Raw genomic sequence first — 12,598 nt, 5'->3', positions numbered from 1 at the left:
ATTCAAATATTTTTAACAAATGATATATATGCAGAAAGAATACACACTAATAATCATGATTCATTACATAACTTGTTTCAAAAAAATATTATAAAATCACAAATATATCATCGATTACTGGTTTAATTTCTAGGATAAAATTGAAAAATGAAGGTATCTTCATATATATAAAGAATGATATATATGCTGCTGATAACTTAATTGTTGTTTCAAACAATCACGCATCATGAATCATACATGCACGTACATAACTTGTTACAGCTAAAGGAATCATAAAATCACAAATATATCATCAATTAAACGCTAATTAGTTAAAACTGAAAATCGATACCATAACATGAATTCTCTGACCTCAAAACTGAAAACGATATTCCGATTAGTAGAAGTCGCAAATCACGTACATTAACAGAAGCTCTGTTGTAATCACGCTGACGAATCTAACCTCTCGAGAAAGCGATACACCGCACGTTTGTGATCACCGGCACTGTTGAATTACGTCAGCAGGTAAGTCAGTTAGAAGCTTCAGAAAATAGATCAAATTGTGAAGAGCAATGAGAGTAGCCATGGCAATGGCAATGACAGTTACCTTTATAACAGAATTTTCTCTCTCTATAACAAACGGACTTGATTCTTCAAACGGTTTTCTGTAACGACAAACAACTAATCTCACTTTTTATACATTTAAATACTCATTGTATCGTTATATTATTATATATATATATATATACTAGTTAGGTGCCCGTGTGATGTAGCAGGAAACAACACTTAAAGGTTGTTAGCGAGCCAAGGCTAGCTAGAGCTCGACTCGGACTTCGTACCAAAACGACTCAGCTCAGCTCGAAATTATAGCTGAAATCTTAAACTCGAGTTCGTCTTGATTATGATTATGGTGATATTTATATAACTTTAGTTCTGTTTATCATATTATTGTAAAACATATATAAAGAAACTTGTACCTAATAATTTGCATCTCGATATTGAATACAATTTACGTCGACAGAAATAAGCACGCCGCAACGGTATGTTCTGTTTTTTTAGACATAATATATTCAACCATATAAAAGGAAACAAAAATAAATAAGCTTATCAAATTTATGGATAAAATTGAAGTACCAGTATTATAACTATCACCAAAAAATGAAAACATATTAAGTTTTAAATAGTGCTTAATTTGACTTGTATGCTAATGTTCCACTGACTTGTACCTTATAATCTAAATCTCGATCGACATTGAATAGAATTTACTAAACGTCAACAAAAATAACCACGTCATAACGGTATGTTAGAATTTTTTTTAAAAACATAATATATTTAAAAATATAGAAGAAATTAAAAAAATAAATAAAGTCGTCAAATAAAGGGTTAAAGATGAGGGGAAAAACCTGTAATATTTTTAGAATTTACAAAAGCTGAGTAAAGTTAATGAGGGAATGTTGTAATTATCATTTAAGAATTAAAACTAACAGTGTTTAATTTTTTTTATTAGACATGGTTACCCTTATCTTAAATGAATTGTAGTCTGTACCTTGTGTTGATTAATTTGTAAAACTCTTAAAACTTAAAGAGTGAATGTCTTAATTTGTATATATCTCATGTATTATATATAGTATAGATAAATAAATAGTTAAGGATAATTTATTTTAATATATATTATATTGTTTATTTCGAGTTACAATAAGCATGAGGGATATCAACGACCGAGATCACCTCATTTGATATTTTATCAATTAAGTTATAGATGAGAAATGTGTGCTTGTATTTATACTAGCAGCACTAGTGTCTAGTTAGTCTTTATATGTATACATATATAAATATTCATATACACTTATAAAGTTATAGTTATAACTAGCAGGAGGCTTGGGTTCTTCAATTTCATTGAAGACCCAAGTTCGAATTCTACTTGTGTCAGTTTTGGGTGGATATTGGTAATAAAGGATTTGAGCTAGGCATTGTGCAAAGGTTTTCAGTTTAAACCTAGAGCCCACCCAGGTTTTCATCCCATTGTGTGTTACATCAGAGAGTTCTGCTCTTGTGGTGGCACAACGACTGTCAAGCGGCAGTCGGCGGTATGGTTTCCCGGGAAAACGCCCAAGCCAAACTCTGAAGCCAGCGTGGGCCTGATTAAGACAACATAGTCTGGCCAGAGTGGAGCATCAGGGCTTTTTAAATACGGAGAGTGCGGTAGCTTAAATACAAAAAAGTTGTCGTTCTAAAAAAGTTATAACTTATAAACTACATTAAGTAGACGTTATTACATTTATATAAATAATATGTTTGCTTAGGCTCGTGAGAGTTTATGAATGTTAGGTATATGAAACTCGAGCCATGTTTGTTTATTAGACGAGCTTAAATCAGTCTCGAGCTCATTTACACTTTGATTTTAACGTTTAGCGAGCTAATATTAAGTGGCCCACGCGTGACTCAGCTTGTTTACACCTCTAATCCCTGGGCATAAAAATAAACTACTTATTATTTTTTTTTGAACTGCAATAAACTACTTAAATAAACCAAGAAATACCCCCCTATTACTATTTTCCAAACACATCATGTTCAATTATATCTAACGCATGATCAAAAATATTGTATATTTTAGTTGTTTCAATTGTTCATGTGTTGTTAACGAGGCTTGGATATTTGATAAGCAGGCTTAGAGTTGGGCTGATAGGCTTGGAATCTTTGTCTAGAAGCCCAGATTAAAGTTAGAGGCTGTGGACTGCATTGTGGAAGCTTAACTAGAGCTGCTCACGAGCCGAGCTGAATTGAGCGAAAGCTTGTTCGGTTGCTTGGTTCGTTTACAACAGAACCGAACGAATAAAGTTCAAACCGAGCCAAAATCGAATCGAGCATTTTCCGATCAAACATCGAGCGATATCGAGCACTATTTATTTCTTTTTCAGTCTAAACATTTCAATAAGAAACAAGTTTGAATGTTGTAAATAATATGTTTTGTAAACAAACTAGTTGTTTTTAGACTAACGTAATACGTTGTAAATTTTTAGGAGAAAAAAGTTTACAGTGAGATATAATAAAAATATAAACAAACTTCTAATATTCTGAAAACTTGAATCGAACTAATGAAACTATAAAATTGACGGAATATGCAAAATTTAAAAGGGTTAAAGAATTGTGTACTTATATTTTATGTGTGTAGTCTATATATTTATATATTTGTTCATATATAATTATATATAAAATAAATTAAAAATATTCGAGCCAAACCGAACCGAGCAGACCTTTGCTTGTTGCTTGGCTCGTTTACAAACCGAATCAAACTACAATCGAGCGAAAAAATGAGCGAGCATTTTCCGAACGAGCGACGAACGAGTTCGAGTGGTGAGCGGTTTGGACGTCCCTAAGCTTAACCCGTGACCCGTTACAGATTAGCACACGAGCCGTATCCGCCTATCTGGTGGTATTATAAAAGAAGAGAGTGCGCAAGTATCAAGTTTTATCCTTTTCAATATATCAAGAATTTGTTAATTTAGATCTTTAAGAACGTTGATGCTCATCTAGCTTTTGCTTGTTCTTGTAGTTGATAATCACTTTTGCGGTTATACTAAATTAAAGCACTAAATTTGACACATTACCTTTTTATACGATGTTTAGATGATTGCAATGTTAAATATGATTTATTAGAGATATATCATAGATTGAGGATTGTAACATGCTTTTAACATTAAAGTCTCATCTTTGCCCGAGTAATTAAAATGGATTTAATAACAAATTAATCTTAAATCAGATGAAACCTTCAATTTCAAAATTTTAATAACACTAATGAGTAATGACAGACAAGATATTACTAACTTTTAACTTTGTAGCTTGTTCAATGTTCATTCTCTCTTTTTCTAACCAATTTGGCTATGGTGCAGCGTTTACTTTGAATTTTATACGCCCTATGAATCACTTCTCGCTGAATTTAATGTTTTCGTAAACATACGAACCATCAAATTAACGGTCTTATCTGGCTATGGTGCAGCGTTTACTTTGAATTATATGAATGCTGAGCACCTCACACCTGTGTAAAATTGTGCAGAACTGCAGATACTTCTTGAATTAGTAACAGTTTTTGGTTCATACCAGCCACATCACTGCCACATCAACTTTTTTAAAAACCATCTTTTTACTCTAACAATACACCTTCTCAAACCATCTTTAAATTTCCACATCATCACTTACTTTTACATTTATTTAAATAAGAATTTTGCAATACTATTAAATACTTAATTTTATAATTTTTATTTAAATTAACGGCGAAACATGGGTTGGATGAGTAGGACTTCTTGTAACAGTTTGTTTATTTTTTTTTCTAGGACTTCTTGTAACGTTTTTTTCTCTAGGATTCTTTGTAATGTCTAGGACTTCTTGTAACGTGTTTTTTTTCTAGTATTTCTTGTCATGTTTTTATTCGAATTAAGCGTTGTAAAATAGATAATAAAATCGTTAAAAAACTAGGCGTTTTTAAAAAACTAGCCGTTAAATAATTTAACCGTTAAACTAGCCGTTACATAAAAAATAAACAAACAAAAAATACATCATTTTTGAAATAAATATAAAAATATGTATACGTATAATATTTTAATATATTTTATAAATATATATATGGATGGATCATGCGAGAAATGAAATTACAGTGAGAAGTGCGAGAAATCAATCTAAGCCATGAATTATGTGTAATCAATGGATTGTATTAGTTGTGGCAAACTTGTAATTATGAAAGAGATTAATAACTAAGATTTTATGAGAAAGGGCAACTTGGTCTTTGGTTGTAGAGATTTTAAGGTGAAACTTAAGTAATTAATAGTATTTATGTGTAATTATGGCTGACTTATTCAAAGTTACATACAAACGTTTTTAATTATTATTTTTCAATATATCTTTTTAATCAAGTTAATGTTATTCAAATATCATTTTATTCTAATTCCATATTAACTTCAATAATATTTCTTCATATGCGTCAAATACTATAATCATGTATACCTACACAGATTCATGTATTACATACGTAGATTCATCTATTATGTGTATCATGAATGTGTATGTGGAAAATTTAAAATTGTAGGCTATTAACATGACCTGATATTTAATATACGTAGTTTAACGAAAAAAATAGTTTTATTGTGTATCGAGTATATTAATATATGTACCGTGTAGGTAGTTTCACGAATGTGTATGTGAACATTTTTATAAATGTAGGTTATTAGCATGGTCAATTTATTATTATTTGTAGTATAATTAAAAAATAACAAATATATATTTACTGTATGGGTTCATATATGTGACGTGTAAATTTTATCATGCTAGGTTCATTTATATAATGTGTAGGTTCTTAACATGATCCGCTATTTATTATATGTAGTTTAATGTGAAAGAAAAGTTTATTTTGTAAAGTCTAGATTCATATATGTACTGTGTAGGTGGTATTTTGATTTGTATATGTATATATTTTATCGTGTGTAGGTTCATCTATTTATTGTGTAAGTTACGAGTGTAGATTATTAGAATGATCTGTTATTTATTTTATGTAGTTTAATGTAAAAAAAAGATTTACTTTGTACTATGTAGGTTCATATATTACTGTGTATTTATTATTTCGAATTGTGTATGTGTAAATGTTATCGTGTGTAGGCTCATTTATGTACATGCACTGTGTATGTGGTATTACGGATTAGATATAAATCTCGAAATATTCCTAGGTTTGGTTAAGTTTAAAAATTTATGACGAAAGAATTAATCATATATTAAAAATTCAAAACGCACACAATTTAAAACAAAAAAAAGTTTCTTACTTCCGAATTCTTGAAATAATAAGAAAAATATACAAAAAGAAAAAGATAAATTGTGTAACATATAAAGCTAACTACATGTAGGTTAATTTTAATGAAGCTAAATACGTATATTCACTCATTAGTATGACGAAGTAAAACTTAATGAAATTAGGTAGATAATAATATAGGATGATTGAGATATAAAATCAAATTTTAAGAAATAAATCTGGATGAAAAAATGAAATTATGATTAAAAGAAAACAATAGTAATATACAATTTGAAGATAAAAAAATATAAATAAAACAATTAAAAAACAATTACTTGTAACCTTCAAGAAAATCAAGATCTTACCATATATATATAAAATACATATTTTACTACTATGCCCTTGGTATTAAATAAACAATAAAAGAGAAGAAATAAATCTGATTGGTTGGATTCACTTCTCGCTCTTATTGCTCTAAGAAACACTTCTCAAATGAACTTAATTATATATATATATGTGTGTGTGTGTGTTTGTGATGAAAGATGTGTGAGACCCACAATAAGTGGTTTTTGATGGTTTGATTTTTCAAATCTCAAAACTTGGATTGTGGTTTGAACCAACCACTCCAATGGTTTAGGTTGGTTTGAACCAACAAAAACCAACCATTGGAGATGGTCTAATGGAAAAAGGTGGGACCATTCAGGGTCCGATTCAAGAGAAAGATAAAGATCTTGTACATGTAACTGTAAGTTGTTTTTATTTTTATTTTTATTATCCTTAGAGCTTAGATATGTCAAGATGGTCCAGTTGGGTCCTGGGTGGAATGGATGATTTTCTAGCAGGTCATGGTGTGGCAGAGATTGGTGTACAGTAGAAGGTAGTTATTACTGTTTACAGGTCTTGATCTTGCTTTCACAGTTTAATTTGGATATACGTATTTCTTTAATTTCAAGGCAATCTCGTTTAAACCTCTTAATGCTTCGATTTTCAAATTGGTTTTGGTTGGTAGTTTTGACTTCTTAAAGTCGATAGTTATATCGCTTTAAGATGCATGATTGCAAAATATAGCATGATATTATGCATTTAGTATCCAGTCATGAAAAATGGTGACCTATATCACAAGAATGATGGTTCATAGTTCATACAACAATGGCTTCGAGGACCTATTATAATAATCACAGGGCATTTGTATCGCCTGCAACATCCACCATAACAATGGTTAAAGCAAGCTGTTTTGAAAGGTGTTTGATATTGCTTATCCAAATAAGCTGATTAGAGACTAGAGTGAGTTTACCCTCAGTCATTCATTATGGCCTTGAATATTCAATCTTTTCGCTTTCCTCACAAACTCACTGCACCATTATATAAAAGAGAATATAATGTAATGTAATACAGTGCACTGGTCAGAAAAAAAATATATAACAAAGGATGGTGTTGTGTACCTGAAAACTTCATCGCGCATTCGTTTCACACCACCACCTTCTGAATCATTGTAAGTCACACTAGTTGAATCAACATTCTTTTTTATTCCACACAATTCTGCTATACCCTTTTCAACGTCCTCATACGACCCAGTAGCAGAAAGATCAAGCGTCCCACGACACACATTCTCAGATCCCAAAAATACTTCGCAACGATCACTAGATATCTTGTCATTTTCAACTGGTGAATGGTTTCTCTTTGAGCTAGAGCTACTACTACCAATGGTCAAATCAGTATTGCCATCGGTCAAATCATCAGGATTTTCATTTAAAGGTGGACAATGCTCATTTGAGTGTTTAGGGAGGAGGTCTAACTCAGGTTTAGGGGTCTATTTAAGATCCACTAATGCGGTATGAGAACTACTGCTGTACGTGTCTGGCAGTAAGTCAACCAGCCATGGGCTTACTCGCTTTATATTTTGCAACAGATCATGCTCATCATCCCAATTAACCTACATCATATTATATCAATAATTTATTGTATTCTTGAAAAATAAAAACCAGGAATTAGAAGTCAAAGCTAAAGTTTGAGAGCCAGTATCTGATTTTAGGTTGATATGTAAGATATACAGTACACTTAACAAAACACATGTTTATGAACTAAACGAACGCAGACGGAGCATGAACGGTTCAACGACCGAGGTATTCATGTTCATGTTCGCTTGTTAAGAAAATGAGTGTGCTCGTTTATGTTCGTTTGTTAACTGTATAAATGAATGATTCGCAGACATAAACTAATGAACACAGATGAACGAACATAACCGAGCTTAAACCAATTAAAAAAAGTTAAATTAATATATTAACACACAAACTCTACAAACTTAAAAGTAAAGAACATAAATGAATGTAGACGTCGAAACATAAACGAATATAAATGAAAAAACCGGGGGAAGCTTCGCCATTGTCTATAACAAACGGCCTCTCAACTGTACATGTATGTATTATATTTGATTCTTCAAACGGTTTTCTTTCATGATATACGACTAGTCTCTTTTTATCCATATGGACATGAGCAAATTAATAGTTTTGCAACTAATAATGCATAAGGTACGACTTGTAAAACATGTAAACTTGTCCATTATAAAATGTGCTTAAAAATTTAAGAAATAGTTATAAATTTGTACCCTCATCTTTACCCGTATATTTCTTTTAATTTCAATTTTAAACCAATTTCTCATCAATGTTTTTAAACGGCCTTTCATACGTTAATATTATATTAAAAAAATTGCAAATAAAAATGAACATTTAATTGTCTTTGATTTGATTATGATATTGCTATACTTTTTTTCAATTAAAAAAAATTTAACATCTTACATATGGGTGAATTCCACGGTTTTTAAGTTAAACCATGAGCTAAACCATTGGTAACAATATTTTATCATTGAAAACATAATCGTTACTAATGGTTCGGTTTCACGTATTGAGCTTCAATAGTAAGTTTACCGTCAGGTCCAATTTTACATGGTCGATTTTCGTTATAAACCGCAAACCAAAATCGTTCACTATGGTTTGAAAATTTGGAAACCTGCTAACCAAGGTTAAAGGAAAAACTGAATCGTGAACCAGCCTGATGATTGTTTTAAACGTTTTCAAGGTTTCAAATGAACATTGAACATCATAATTGTTACATGATCACTAGAAATTGATATGTTTCGCGTCGAAACACGCGAGCACCTGTCTAGCATTTATATGAATATGGGTGAGATCAAGCACAAAAAAAATTAACATACTAAACATACAAATAATTAGAGTAATTACAGTTTTGAACTAGAGTAATTATGCTATAATAAATAATATAACGTAATAATAATTACTCTTAATTCAAAAGTTATAGTGTACTAGTAATGACCAATGTTGTTGAGACCGGACCGGCCGGTCGAACCGGTCCGACCGGGATTCTGTCCACTGGCCGGCCCGGTTCTATGCAGTTCGCTCGGTTTCCAGAAAACCGGCCGGTCCAAACCGGTGAACCGGTCTGACTGGAAAACCTGACCGGTTGAACCGCTTTTCTCTAAAAAAAAGATCTTTTTTTGAAAAATCTTTATTTTAGCAAAAGGCGTTCGACCGGTTCGCTGGTCCGATCGGGTTATGAAGACATTGATAATGACTCTAGTGTTAACATAATTACTCTAGTTATTTGTACACTTCTTACGAAAAAACTCATTTGTATTTGATTCAAACCCTATATAAATATATAAATATTCATATATTGTTTTTGTTTGTCTAGAGTTTGGGCCTGAGACCACGTGTATTGGATGGAGCTTTTGTGGAGGCGTTTTACGTAATGTGACGCCAATTCACCATAGAGGCCTTTTGACAAAAAAATGGTGCAGTGGATGGAGCTTCTTCCAATCTTTACCTCATTATTATTTTTTATTTGTTAAATAAATATAAAACAATTAAAACCAACTCACCAATCAATGATCAAGCTTCTTCCCCCACCCGACACTTCCCACAAAACGCCCAACACCAACATCTACCCTAAAGCGCCTCGGGGATGGTGTGCCCGGGTGCTTTGGGGGCTTTTTAAGGGCATACAACGCCCACCATGCAAGGTCTGAGCTCATTTATGCACTCTCGGTTAAACTTTTAAGTTTTAATCTTTAAAGAGTTAATCTCGAGTAATCCAAGAGTGGTTCTGCTCATTTACATCTTTAGCCTACAATAAACTATTTAAATACAAAACAAATAAAAATACCCCCTAGTTTTAGTTTTCATACGCATTTTAGTGTTTTAACAATACATACATGTTTACAATCTTAAATTTGATTAATGATTAAAATTAAAGTATCATAGATAATAGGAGATAGTGATAGTTACAATCTAAAGATGTTACAATAACATCTTTGATCGTAATATTACTTTTTTTTTATTATTTTATAATTCATATATCTTGTAGGTCCCGTAGTAGGTGGATCTAACAACGTCTTTGAATCAATCTAACTTAGTGCTAGCGGAAATCACACTAAGCAATCAAGAGGTCTCGGATCTTGAGTTTATTTTCGGGTAGAGAAGTTAAGTGAGAGAGAGAGAGAGAGCCGAGAGAAGAGAAAAGGTTAGAGAGACAGAATTTTTGCCAAGAAATTTTCTATTAATGAACAACCAACTCTCTTTCTTCTCATGGCATGCTTCCTATTTATAAGGAAGCATGCATGAGAAGTAGAACACAACCAATGCCCAATGGGCTTTACAACATTATTTCCCTTGGGCCCATACATTTAACACTAACAACTAAGGCCCAAAACATATATTTACAATACAAAAGACTAAAATAAAATGGGACTAACAATCTCCCTCTAGTCTTTAGTATTGGAACCCGTCGGTGTCGTAATCCAGCCAGCCGTCCTCGGGTAGTGGAAGTTCAACAACTCTTTTAACAAATTTGTTGAAGGCTTCCACTATCCGGTCTGTGTTCTGACGACCGATGTCCTCGACGGTTCCCAGGGGTGAATTGTAGAGCTTCTTGATATCTTCTATATGCAATCCCATCAGCTCATGCTCGTCAAATACGCGAATCTTTGGTAGATCTTTGCAACGTATGACGGCCTCCCCTGTTGTGTTGTCAAATTCCCAGCCTGTAAAGTCTCGGAGGATGTTGGGAATAAAGGGCTCTCCATAGTAAATGATATGACAATTCTTCGGTGCCCTGTATCTCCACATGGTTCGTGGCTCTCCGGTGGCTGGGTCAATTTCTCTTGGGTTCTTGTACTTTCGACCCTTATTTGGCTCAAACTCCTTATAATCGACCTTCGACTGTCGATGAAGATAATCTGGAATCCAACCGTCCAGAGTGCTCCCAACCGCACCATGACCTAGAGCCTTTCGAAGATAATTAAGGTCAAGCTCTGGTAGTGACTTCAGCTCATGATGGTTGAGATATATCAGATCACCACTGTATCGCCTGATCACCCAACATGCGTTCTCCTTGTTGTACTTTGCATATACGATCAGAGAATCATCGTGGTAAGGATAGATGAGATCGCGGGCGCATGCACTACTTGACACTATGTGATTCTTTCTCTTTCTCTTTAGTGGTTCCTGTGTCAAGTCATATGTTGGAGTGGAGACGGGATTAGTAGCAGGAATCTCTGTAGTCTGAACTTGAGCAGGAGGAGTATCTGGATTTGGTGAGTAATTGATGTAATCGTCTTCAACCCTCCCCTTCGTATTTTGATCAATAAGTTGCTCCAAGTTCTTTCCTGCTTCGATAAAGTCATTCATGGCACCTGCAAAGTCTTCAGGAAATAAATCTTTATAAATATTAGTAATCTGAGTGTCGTGTTCCCTGACTTTGCCAGCAGAGTCGCGAGCAGCAGGGTCTTGAACATCATGTTGAGCTGGTGGAGGTGTTTGAGTGTTATCTCCACCTCCACCTCCTGCTGCCCCGGCTCCTCCGTCTCCACCTGCTCCACCTTCATCACCATCATTGTCATCATCATCAAAACTGTCATGAACTTCATCATCATCGTCGTCATCTTCATCATTATCATCATCATCATCATCATCATCATCATCATCATCATCATCATCATCATCATCATCATCATTATCTTCTTCTTCTTCTTCTTCATCACCATCATCATCACCATCATAAACACCACCAACACCGCTAGATTGGCCGCCCTGTTGTACTAACCGATCAACAGTCGCCTCTCCTTCAGACACAACAGCCTGTACGCCTAGCATGGTCACAGAAGGACCTGCGGCAGGTTGTGAACCACCGACTTGAGAAGTCTCACCAGACCTTCTCCAAGTTCTAAAAACAGCGTCAAGCCTATCCTCCAGACCATGAAATTCGTCTTCTTGAATGCCCATTAGGTCTGAGGCCGCCTTGTACTTGCTCACCATCTCTTCATTAGTTTCTTGAGCTGTAGCTCATTCAGATGGTCTTGTTCCTTGATCCTTTCTTTTATCGCCTCCATTTCTACTCTGAGCGTATCCAAAAAGGTGTAGGAAGCAAGTTGATTTTCCAAATTAGCAACTCTTGAGTTCGTAGCTTCCTTTTCAACATCCCACCTTCTCGTAGCATCGTCAATCTTCTTGTTTACGCTTGATCTGAGAGCACTAGCACTTGGTAAGTCTCTTTCAAGTGTAGCCAGTCTATCTCCAAGTCTAGTGTGATCTGCTCTCAAATTAGCGTTCTCAGAGGCCTCATGATTCATCAACGCTTGTAGATTTTGGATTCGGGTGTGGAAGGTGTTTGTCAACAATCTTTGATTTTCGGCAAGAGCGTCACTTGCCTCCTTCTGCTCTTCCAACACCCTTATCCTATCCCTCAGAGCCACCTTTTCTGCCTCATCCTCCAACGCTTTCTGCTTCATCTCCTTAATAAACTTGAGGAGCACTATTTCTCTTTCCGCCCTTT

Source organism: Bidens hawaiensis, unplaced genomic scaffold (assembly GCF_021521415.1).
Source record: "Bidens hawaiensis isolate Kalapana, Puna unplaced genomic scaffold, B.hawaiensis_p1.1 tig00006617_1, whole genome shotgun sequence".
Taxonomy (NCBI): Eukaryota; Viridiplantae; Streptophyta; class Magnoliopsida; order Asterales; family Asteraceae; genus Bidens; species Bidens hawaiensis.
The sequence above is the reverse complement of the archived record's forward strand: the minus strand, read 5'-3'. Positions refer to the sequence as shown.